Source organism: Sorex fumeus, unplaced genomic scaffold (genome assembly GCF_029834395.1).
Source record: "Sorex fumeus unplaced genomic scaffold, SorFum_2.1 ptg000058l, whole genome shotgun sequence".
Lineage (NCBI taxonomy): Eukaryota > Metazoa > Chordata > Mammalia > Eulipotyphla > Soricidae > Sorex > Sorex fumeus.
Genome location: NW_026606115.1, coordinates 6998037 through 7010068, shown reverse-complemented (window position 1 = coordinate 7010068; position 12032 = coordinate 6998037). Strand labels below are relative to the sequence as shown.

Genomic DNA, 12032 nt, shown 5'->3' with positions numbered 1-12032 from the left:
GCAGAGGGAGCGGCTAGGAGCAAGAGGGAAGCTGATATCCTTAGAGCAACAGTGCCATCATGTGGAATGCTTTTGAGCATGGGCTCAACAGAGGTCTGTGGGTACACAGCTTTATCTGTGCAATAGGGGCCACTCAGGATTCCTGGGCTAGTCCCAGACACTGACAATCTCTACTGAACTTGCAAAAGCAACATTACAGGCATTAAGGATAGATCACACAAAGGAGCCCTGTCACATACCTTTCAGGCCAGGTGTTGGAGAGGGTGTGGCCAGTGGAAGCAACCAGACTGACAAAAAGCCTGAAGCTCAACTCAAAAGGTTAGTCAAATACCTGCCCAGGGGGCAGAAACAGGGTCCAAGGACAACCTGAGACACTGAAGTGGTTGATCTAGGATCAGATCCCCTGGCCCAGTAATCAAGCCAAGTCTGCGGGCCAGTCTGTCAAAGTACCAGTGGAGCTGTGTGTACTCCAGAGCATTCTCTGCTGCTGGGCTCTGCTATGCCATGTGTGCTTTCAGACTGCAGTGGTTCAGAGGGAAAAGTATGCCAGCAGACCCCAGCCAAGCCAGCTGCCCGGTACTCCTTCCAGGGAGAGCCCATAGTCCCGCCCACAACATGGCGGCCTCCACAATCTGGACCTAGGTTCTCTTTCCAGGACTCTCAAGGCACAGGGAGATTGGCTCTCTCAGCCAGCCTTGGCTGAAGTTTCCTCACCACCCACTTGATAAACCAGCAGAGCTCCAGACTTGCCCTTTCCCTTTCACAGGGGCTACACTTCCCACTCATTCATAACAGGACATGCCACTGGACCGACAAAACTATTCCGCTTGATGGCAGTATGGTCACAGAAATAAAAACTTATGTTTACCTACCATCCCCCAAGTCCACCCAGACTGCCATTCCTTTAGGAAAAACAGGTGTAAACTTGTTAATACAAGGGGATCACCATCCTGCCATGAATATGACAGGGAATAAGGGATGTTAGATTTATCTTAACTGGATATGGTCTGTTACCAGGACATTCATGGGGAACAAACTGAGAACCATCTCATATTTATAACCCAATCACTTGATAAGAACAAATTGCATGGTTTCCTCTCTTTTATAGCTGAGCAGTATTCCACTGTTATGCATGTACCCATGCACTCTAATTTTTTATCCATTAATATGTTCTTGGACATTTTAGTTGTTTCCATACCTTAGCTACTGGAATAGAGTTACAATGAAGACAGGAATGCAAATCATGCACTTTGCTGCTACCACGGATGGATCTGGAGAGTATCCTGCTGAGTGAAGTCAGGAGAGGGACAGAAAAGAATGACAGCCCCTTATATGCAAGATATAAAGAAACCCAGCAAGTGAGTAAAAATACCCAAGGCAACAAAAACTGATAGCTGGTCTTCAGTAGGAAGCTCACCATACAGGAGGATGGGGACATTGCTGAAGGGAAATGGACACTGTGGTGTTAGAATAACGCATGAATGACACTCTACTATTAACATTATTGCAAATTATGGCTCAAAATAAATTTTTTGAGAGAATTAATAGAAACACATTATTCCTGTATATTCCCACAAAATGAGCCATACTCTAACTCTTCCGCTTACTACATTCCCACCTTCCAGAAATGTGGATCTCACAATGCTCTAAGATTTCTAGAAAATCAAGTGATTAAAGGAAATTCAACTCCTTGTTTCTCATCTGCACAACAAATGATAGTCCCTTCTGTGCCTGCAACTTTCTATCACCTCTTGGATGTGTTCCTAAGGGTCAAATGGTTAAAACCGGAAAACAAAGACCCAAGAAGACAGAAAGTGCATCTACTCTGCAGACAGGATACTGGCCAAGCAGATCACTTTCAAATTTATGAACTAGGTAAAGGTAAAGGCCCTCCCGTTGATCATCGATTTGCTCGAGCGGGCCCAGTAACGTCTCCATTGGAGACTTTGTTGTTACTGTGTCTGGCATATCGAATACTCTTGATAGCTTGCCGGGCTCTCCGAGAGGGGCGGAGGAATCGAACTCGGATCGGCCATGTTGGCCGCGTGTAAGGCGAACGCCCTATCCGCTGTGCTATCGCTCCAGTCCCGCTCGAACAAATTTATGAACTAAGTTACACATAAAAGAGGGACACTGTCACAGGAAGTCAGAAATTAAACTGCTACAGATAGACATACCTTTCTGAGGGCTTTTTTTTTGGGGGGGGGGTGTTGTTTTGGTCTTGGGGCCACACCTGACCATGCTCAGGGCTTATGCCTAATGGAGGTATGAGGATCAAACTTAAGTCCACATTCAAAGCAAGAAACTAAAACACTTCAACGTACTCAGACCCTTCTTCATACTCATTGAGGTCAACATCTGTACATTTCCAACATACAAAGAAGACAAAACACTATAAGGAGGATCTACCACTAGAAGTTTTGAGGATTTGGGAGACTGAGTGTTTTTTATTCCAACGGACAGTGGGAGCTGATAGGAGCAAGAGGAAGGCTAGAACAAGAGTGCCATCAAGTGGAAGCCTTTTGTGTATGGGTTCTACTGAGGCCTGTGGATCCACAGGTTTAGCTGTGCACTGGGGGGTCATTCAGGATACCTGGGCTAGTTCCAGACACTGAGCATCTCTAATGACCACGCGAAAGCTGCATGACATGCATTAAGCCTAGATCACCCAAAGAAGCCCTGTAACACAGATGTTTTAGGCCTGTGTTGGAGAGGGTGTGGCCAGTGGGACTAAACAGACTGGCAAAGAGCCTGAAGCTCCACTCAAAAGGTTAGTCAAATATCTGCCCAATGAGCAGAAACAGGGTTCAAGGACAACTTGAGACACAGAAGTGGTTGATCCATGAGCAGATCACCTGGCCCAGCAACCAAGACAAGTCTGCGGGCTAGTCTGTCAAATACCAGTGGAGCTATGTGTATTCCTGAATGTTCTGTGCTGTTCGTATCTGGTATGCCATGTGTGCATTCAGACTACAGTGGTTCAAAGGGAAAAGTGTGCCAGCAGACCCCCAGCCACATCAGCTGCTGGGTGCTCCTTCCAGGGAGAGCCCATAGTCCCGCCCACAACATGGCGGCCTCCACGGTCCTACCAAGGTTCCCTTTCCAGGACACTCAAGGCACAGGGAGATTGGCTCTCACACCTGAGCCATATCTGGACTTGGCTAAAGTTTCTCACCATCCACTTGATAAACCAGCAGAGCTCCAAACATGCCCAGAGGACTTTCCTTTCTCAGGGAATATACTTCCCAGTCATTCCTCCAAGGACATGCCACAGGACAGACAAAATTATTCCGCTTGATGGCAGTATGGTCACAGAAATAAAAAGATATTATACCTACATCCCCCAATTCCTCTCAACTGCCATTCCTTTAGGAAAAACAGCTGCAAACTTGCTAATACAAAGGGATCACCATCTTGCCTTGAAGATGAAAGGGAGTAAGTGGAAGTTAGACTTAAATTAACTGAAATGCCCTGTGACCAGAACATTCATGGGGAACAAACTGAGAAATATCTCCTATTTGTAATAACCAAACAACTTGAAAAGAATAATCTGCATGGTTTTCTCTCTTCTATAGCTGAGCAGTATTCCATTGTATGCATGCATGCATGCACTGTAATTTTTTATCCAGTCTTCTGTTCTTGGACACTAGGGTTTTTCCAGATATTTGCTACTGGTAATAGTGTTGCAGTGAACACAGTAAAGTGCAAATCATGCAATTTGCTGCTACCTTGGATAGATCCAGAAATATCAAGCTGTAAAGTGAGGAGGACAGGGATAGAAAAGAATGACAGCCCACTATGTGCAGGATATAAAGAAACCTAGCAAGTGAGTAACAAATGCCCATAGGCAACAAAAACTGAGATCCAGCATTCAGTAGGAAGCTCACCATACAGGTGAATGGGAAAATTGCTGAAGAGAAATGGATATTGTGGTGCTGGAATAATGCACAAATGACACTCTACTATTAACATTATTGCAAATTATGGTGTCTAAAACAAATTTTTTTAAGAATTAACAGAAACGCATTTTTCCTATATACCCTCCCCCCCAAAATGAGCCATACTCTAACTCTTCCTCTTACTACATTATCACTTCTCAGAAAAATGGATCTCACAATGCTCCAAGATTTCTAGCAAATCAAGTGATTAAAGGAAATTCAACTCCTTATTTCTGACCTGCACAACAAAAGACAGTACCTTCTGTGCCTGCAATTTTCTACATAACCTCTTGGATGTGTTCCTAAGTGCCAAATGGTTAAAAACAGAAAACAATAAACCAAGAGGAAGACAGGAAATGCAGCTACTCTTGCAGACTGCAGAGATAGGATATTGCTCAAGCATATCACTTTGGATATTTAAAGATCACTTTATATTTATTTATATTTATTTTGTACTAAGGTACACATAAAAGAGGGACACTGTTACAGAAAGTCAGAAATTAAACTGCCATGGAGAGAGAAACTTTCCTGAGTCCTTTTTTTGGTGGTGGTTTTTTGTGTGTGTGTGTTTTTTTCTTTTGGTCTTGGGGCCACACCTGACCATTCAGGGCTTATGCACAGGTATAAGGATCAAACTTGAAGTCCATATACAAAGCCTAAAAATCTTTAACATACTCAGAACCTCCTTTATACTGTTTGAGGTCAGTATCTATATATTTCTAAAATCCAAAGAAACAGTATACTCCAAGGAGTATCTACCACCAAAACTTTGAAAGATTTGTGGAACAATCTGGGCGGTTTTTGATTCTCAAATTGCTCTAGGAGAGGCTAGGAGCAACAGGAAAGCTGATATTCCTAGAACAAAAGTGCCATCAATTGGAAGCCTTTTGAGCATGGGTTCCAATGAGGCTTATGAATCCACAGGCTTAGCTGTGCATTGGGGGCTACTCGGGATTCCTGGGCTAGTCGCAGCCACTGAGTAACTCTACTGAGGATGCAAAAGCTACATCACAGGCAAGATCACCCAAAGTAGCCCTGTAATGCATATGTTTCAGGCCCAGTATGGAGAGGGTGTAGCAGGTGGAAGTAACCAGACTGACAAAAAGCCTGAAGCTCAACTCAAAACGTTAGTCAAATATCTGCCCAGCGGGCAGAAAAAGGGTCCAGGGACAACTGAGACACAGAAATGGTTGATCTAGGAGCAGATCCCCTGGCCCAGAAATCAAGCCAAGTTAAGTCTGCAGGCCAGTCTGTCAAAGTACCAGTGGAGCTGTGTGTACTCCAGAGTATTCTCTGCTGCTGGGCTCTGCTATGCCATGTGTGCTTTCAGACTGCAGTGGCTCAAAGGGAAAAGTGTGCCAGCAGACCCCAGCCAAGCCAGCTGCTGGGTGCTCTTCCCAGGGAGAGCCCATAGTTCCGCCCACAACATGGCAGCCTCCACAGTCCGAACCAAGGATCCCTTTCCAGGACACTCAAGTCACAGGGAGATTGGCTCTCAGAGTTGTGCCCTATCTGACTTTGGCTTAAGTTTCCTCACCACCCACTTGATAAATCTGCAGAGCTCCAAACTTTCCCTTTCCCTTTCACTTCCCACTCATTCATAACAGGACATGCCACTGGACCGACAAAACTATTCCGCTTGATGGCAGTATGGTCACAGAAATAAAAACCTATTCTTACCTACCATCCCCCAAGTCCTTTCCCACTGACATTCCTTTAGGAAAAACAGGTATAAAATTGGTAATACAAGGGGATCACCATCTTGCCATGAAGATGACAGGGAGAAGGGGATGTTAGAAATATCTTAACTTGATGCCTGTTACCTGTTACCAGAACATTCAAGGGAACATCTGAGAACCATCTCATATTTGTAAGACCTCAATAACTTGATAAGAACAAAATGCATGGTTACCTCTCTTCTATAGCTGAGCAGTATTCCATTGCATGCATGCACCCATGCACCGTAATTTTAGTATCTAGTTATCTGTTCTTGGACACTTGGGTTGTTTTCAGATATCTGCTACTGGGAACAGCATTGCAATAAATACAGGAGTGCAAATCATGCACTTTGCTACTACCTTGGATGGATCTGGAAAGATCATGATGAGTAAGTCAAAAGACAGAAAAGAATGACAGTCCCTTATATGTGGGATATAAAGAAACCTAGCAAATGAACAACAAATGCTCACAGGCAACAAAAACTGAGAACTGGTCTTTAGTAGGAAGTCACCATGCAGGGGAATGGGGACACTTCTGAAGGGAAATGGACACTGGTGCTCCAATAATGCATGAATGACACTCTACTATTATCATTTTTAAAAATTATGGTGTCAAAATAAATTTTTGAGAGAATTAAAAGAAACACATTTTTCCTATTTACCCTTCACAAAATGAGCCATACTCTAATGTTTCTCTTACTACACTGTGAGATCACAAAGTGTCAGAGCTCAAAGCATGTATTCAATGGTCCAGAGCTGCCTCCTGTCCTCCCAAGTCTCCCCATCAGAGGAACAAAAAGATGGTGACTCACTGATAGATGTTAAAAATGGTCCCTTTAATTGAAGCTGCTAGCATATTTATAGAACATATGAACTTAACATATGTTCAAAATCCAGAACATAGAACACCATTCCCCTGCATGGTGAGCTTCCTACTGAAGACCAGTTCTCAGTTTTTGTTGCCTGTGAGCATTTGTTGTTCAGGGTTTTAGGTATAGGACTCCATGTAGGTGTGGTTGATTATTTACAGAGGTAAAACATTTAGGCAGAGGCAATTCTCTTGGGAAGATCAACTCAAGGAGACACTTTCTCCCAGGGACATCTATATTGCTATTCTCTTTCCCTTAAGTTGTACATTTTAAACAATTAAGTCCACTTATTATTAATACTTGCAGTTATTTGGATAGACACAGTAAGAGAAGACTTTTAAATTCCAGAGCAGTATCTCCCTTTTGGGGAGTTAGGAACTATAAGCAACTGCAGCCTGAGTTAAGTAATTATAACAGATGTCCATGATTCGACATATTTCAGAATTATCAACTCCCAAATATTAGCAGCATAGCATCAACTGTTTTTCTGTGTTTAAGCAAAGAATATCATTGCTCTATTGTAAAATATGAAAAGGCTATAGGAGAAATAGAAGAGCAAGTAATTCACTACAAATACAAATCCAGAATTACCAAAACATCTTGGTTTATAAATGAACCAAGACTGACTTTAGGAACTGTGACAATGAGAGGTAAAACACAAAGGGAAGGTTAAAGATAAACTCTGGGGATTAGGGATGCTCAGAGAAGAGCAATGTAAGCTTCTCAGGGTGGAGGAAAAAGGGGTAATTCACTGGAGAAGCTTAAAACACTTAGGGTAAATAGTCAATAGTACATTTCCTCCACAGAGAAATGTGGACCTCACAGTGCTCTGAGACTTCTAGCAAACCAAGTGATTTAAGGAAATTCAACTCCTTATTTCTTACCTGCACAACACATGGTAGTTCCTTCTGTTCCTGCAATTGTCTATTACCTCTTGGGTGTGCTCCTAAGTACCAAATGGTTAAGAATAGAAAACAATGACCCAAGGAAAAGACAGAAAATGTAGCTACTCTTTCAAGTTTTAGATATTAATCAAGTCCTAGGATTCTGCAGCCACATCCCTTTGGATATTTATTCATTAAGGTACACACAAAAGAGGGAAACTGTCACAGAAAGTCAGAAATTAAACTGCTACAGAGAGAGATACCTTTCTTTTTCTTTCTTTCTTTTTTTTTTTTTTGATGTCATTTTGGTCTTGGGGCCACATCTGACCATGCTCAGGGTTTACTCCTAGTGCAGATATGAGGACAAAACTTGAAGTCCACATTCAAAGCAAGAGAATTTAAAATTCTGTAACATACTCAGACCTTTCTTCATACTTCCTGAAGTCAATATCTTTACATTTCCAACCCACAAAGAAGACAATAAACTGCAAAGAGGATCTACCACTAGAAGTTTTAATGATTTGGGGGACTCTCTGGGCGGTTTTTGATTCTCAAAGAACAGTGGGAGAGTTTAGGAGCAAGAGAAAGTTGATATTTCTAGAAAAACAGTGACATCAAAAGTAGAAGTTTTTTGAATATGGGTTCCGCTGAGGCCTGTGGATCCACAGGTTTAGCTGTTCATTGGGGGCCACTGCAGATTCCTGGGCTAGTCCCAGCCACTGAGCATCTCTACTGACTATACGAAAGGCACATGACCCATATTAAGGCTAGATCACCCAAAGGAGCACTGTAACACAGATGTTTCAGACCCAATGTTGGAGAGGGTGTGGCCAGTGGAAGCAACCAGACTGACAAAAAGCCTGAAGCTTTACTCAAAAGGCTAGTCAAATATCTCCCCACTGGGCAGAAACAGGATCCAAGGACAATCTGGGACACAGAAGTAAGTGGATGATCCATGAGCAGATCCCCTGCCCAGCAACGTAGCCAAGTCTGCGGCTAGTCTGTCAAAGTACCAGTGGAGCTCAGTGTATTCCAGAGCGTTCTGAGCTGCTGGGCTTTGCAGTGCTTTCAGACTGCAGTGGCTCAAAGAGGAAGGTGTGCCAGCAGACCCCAGCCAAGCCAGCTGCTGGGTGCTCCTCCCAGGGAGAGCCCATAATCCTGCCCACAACATGGCGGCCTCCACAGTCCTGAACAAGGCTCCCTTTCCAGGACACTCAAGGCGCTGGGAGATTGGATCTCTCAGCTGGGCCCTATCTGGCCTTGGCTAAAGTTTCTTCACTAACCACTAGATAAACCAGAGGAGCTCCAGACTTGCCCACGGGACTTTCCTTTCGCAGGGGCTACATTTCCCAGTCTTTCCTCCCAGGACGTGCCATTGGAACGACAAAACTATTCCGCTTGATGGCAGTATGGTCACAGAAATAAAAAGCTATGCTTACCTTCCATCCCCCAAGACTTGTCCCACAGCCATTCCTTTAGGAAAAACAGGTACAAATTTGCTAATACAAGGGGATCACCATTAAGCCTCAGTCCTTTGCTAATAAACTCTTGTCATAACTGTTGGACACTGCTAAAGTACTAAACCATACAGTCCATCTTAAAACCTTTCTAGAATTTGAGCTAGGGTTTGCAGCATCCTAGCCATGGAAGTTGACTTCAAGAGATAATACCTAACACACACAACACATACACACATGGGCTACTCACACTCATACTAAATTTCTACACAGTACAAGCAAAGTACACTTTACTCCAGCCTTAAAGTACACTTCCTTAAGTCTTCAAACTTTCAAGTTCCCTACTTTCTGGAAAGACAGAAAAGGCGGGACATGGGGGTGGGGTAAGCAATAGTATGGTTGTGCACTTGCCTTGCACAAGGCCAATCCAAGTTCAATGTCCAACACCCCATATGGTCCACCAAGTCCCTCCAGGAGTGATCCCTGAACACAGTCAGGAATAAGCACTGAACATCACTGGGTATGGGAGCACAGTGGAATATCAAGCAGTCTTAGGTGAACCCCACCTATGCACAAATACCCAGCAATACAACCCCCACATATTTGGTATTCTAGTAAGATTATGTCCCCCAAGTCCTCCAAGGTTTGGCGGAGGGTCATATGCAGTGAGCTAGGATCAAGAGCAATTAGGAGACCAGGGGAAAGCACAGGTACTAAAGTCTCCACTTAAACAAACAAGACAAAAAGCTTTAAATGCCTGGTTCACTAAGTACCTCTACCCACATGGAGATTTAAGTGAGAGAGAAAAGGAGTTCAATGGTAGATAATTTCATAGGGGTCAGGGCCCCAAACAGGTTCAAGTCCAAACCCAAACCCTGGGCCAATCTGTTTCTACTCTCCCTGGTTCTATGTAACAATGATGTTGAATCCATGTACCAATTCCCTTCTACTATACACAGATGTCCATGGAAGTCATTTACAGCTCCTTATTTTTGGCTCTAGAGACAGGAGTGATGGAGAAAACTTTCTTATCATGGTAGAAAATCCCAGCATTGAAAGCCACTCTCCCTCTACATGAAACTCTCCTGTAAAACTGCCCTTTTATAGTGATAAAATACAACCATTTGGGGAAAAAAGAAAGTAAGAGCACTTACTTGCTCAGATTATGATCAAGTAGAGATGAGGAACATCCTGGTTTTCTTTCTCAGTCTTTCCTTAACCTCTGCAATAGAAAAGCAGAAAGCCCTTCACTCAGTGAGGGAACACACAGCATACGCTAGTCAAAGTCCCCTACCCTTACCAAGCAAACTTAAGAGTCTCTGAGGATGGAGAGGTGGCAAAAAGATCCTGACTTGTAAATGGGCAGTCAAGAGCTGCTACTTAGGACCCCCGGATGACACACAGAATGTGTCACTTCCTGCACATCACAGCTAGGTGTGTGCAATCACTGGAACTAACATGTGTGCCCCATCAGGACCAGGACCATATGGGAGATTTCTTTTTTCTTTTCTTTTTTTTAGTGGATAAAACTTTTTATTTTAAAAATATCCCCCCATAGCAAAAAACTTAAAAAAAAGGTATTATACAAATTATATTAACTTCTTCAAAGGACATAGTAACAAACATAACAATATAACAAGTTCTGGTGAGGTCTAAAATATATAATATACAGTTTAAAAATATCAAATGCTGTAAGTTGCAATATTTCCTGTGCTATTTGGACACATTTTATTTTCTACAATAAAATTATTCTAACTTACAATCCTAAGGTAATTGTATGTGGAAAACACAGTTTCATATCTGATAATACTTTAAATCTTATTGCACAAATACTGAGTATTTAAGCAAGTAATGGCATTTCATAGTTAAGTGAAACCAATGAATTTTGAAAGAAGTATATGTAAGCATATATTCAGGAGAATCAGACAACCCAATAATCCAGTGTCTGGTATTCATGACCATACATAATCCCGTCCCCTTGAGGGTGATGGGACTGTGCCTTGCTTCTAAACTGGTGCCTGCTTGAGCAAACTGATGAACAGTGGGAGGACATTGCTATAGTGCTAATCTCTGGTAAGTGTCACAACCAAGTGTGTGTTTGACTCCCTCTCCTCAGGACAATAAGACCAAGACTAAGAAGAACAATGAGCACAATGGAAAACAAGAACAAAGGGAATGGAAGTAAGGACAAAAGAGTCTTTTCATTAACCATAATGGGAGGATGGGGAGGGAGAGGGAGACAGGGAGAGGGTGGGAGGAATGGGGAGGGAGAGAAGGAGAAAGGGAGGAAGGGATGAAAAGGGAGGGAGAGGGAGAGGGAGAGGGAGAGGGAGAGGCAGGCTGGGGTGGGGGGGTGACTTGAAGGGGTGTGAGGGAACCTTGGGACACTGGTGGAGGGATGGGTGATGGAACACTGTATGACTAAAATGCAAACATGAACAATTTTTTAATGCTCTATCTCATGGTGATTCAATAAAAAAAATTTAAAAGATTCTTTGCATTTTACAATAATACCAGCTCTGGGCTTAACCCCCAAATCTGATGAAAAGTAACACTGCTGGAAGCAACATGACTCACCTATCAGATGTCAGTGAGGGATGTGAAATAAAAGCAGTACTAACAGAAGCAACTCAGGGGGAAAGTGAATATATTTTCTCTACAATATTTTTTCTTGGGATCCACAGCTATGACGTTGGAGTTGAGATTCACAGAGATTTCCACATGGACTTGCTTGATTAGTTAGGGCAGATAACTTGACAGAGCCTTGGCAAGTCAATGTCCTACAACAAACTAAAAAACACCAGATACTCACCAACCAGCTATCATTGACTGTTAGCCAAGTTTCGACTTACTCACAGTTACTTGAATGGAAACCATGGCTGGAAAACATACCCTAGTCAAGTACGCTTTAACTTTGGTTACTCTAATTGTGTAGCCCAAAGGTTGATGATAGGAGGGCTGTAGATTTCTTCAGCAAGTCAGGACAACCCTACAAAGTCAAAGTGTGTTATTAGGAGGAAAGTCACAGAGGAAAGCCACAAAGCTGCTTCAGTGAACTGAAGCAGCACAGAAGACACAATGTGACTGACTTTCTTCTATATTCAACCCGGAAACAAACAGAAAGAGAACAGGTGAGGTTCCTTCTACAAGTATAGGTGTTTGAACC

General features: G+C 43.0%; 1 long non-coding RNA gene across 1 annotated transcript in view; it reads right to left on the bottom strand.

The window, feature by feature from the left end:
- The window catches only part of LOC130034265 (uncharacterized), a 61885-nt gene extending 50107 nt beyond the window's left edge, over positions 1 to 11778 (bottom strand). The window contains exons 1-2 of the long non-coding RNA XR_008794064.1: positions 11444 to 11778; positions 10021 to 10088 (exon numbers count right to left, since the gene is read on the bottom strand). This is a non-coding gene — a long non-coding RNA (uncharacterized LOC130034265). The remainder of the gene's footprint in view (positions 1 to 10020; positions 10089 to 11443) is intronic.
- Between the last annotated feature and the right edge of the window lie 254 nt (positions 11779 to 12032).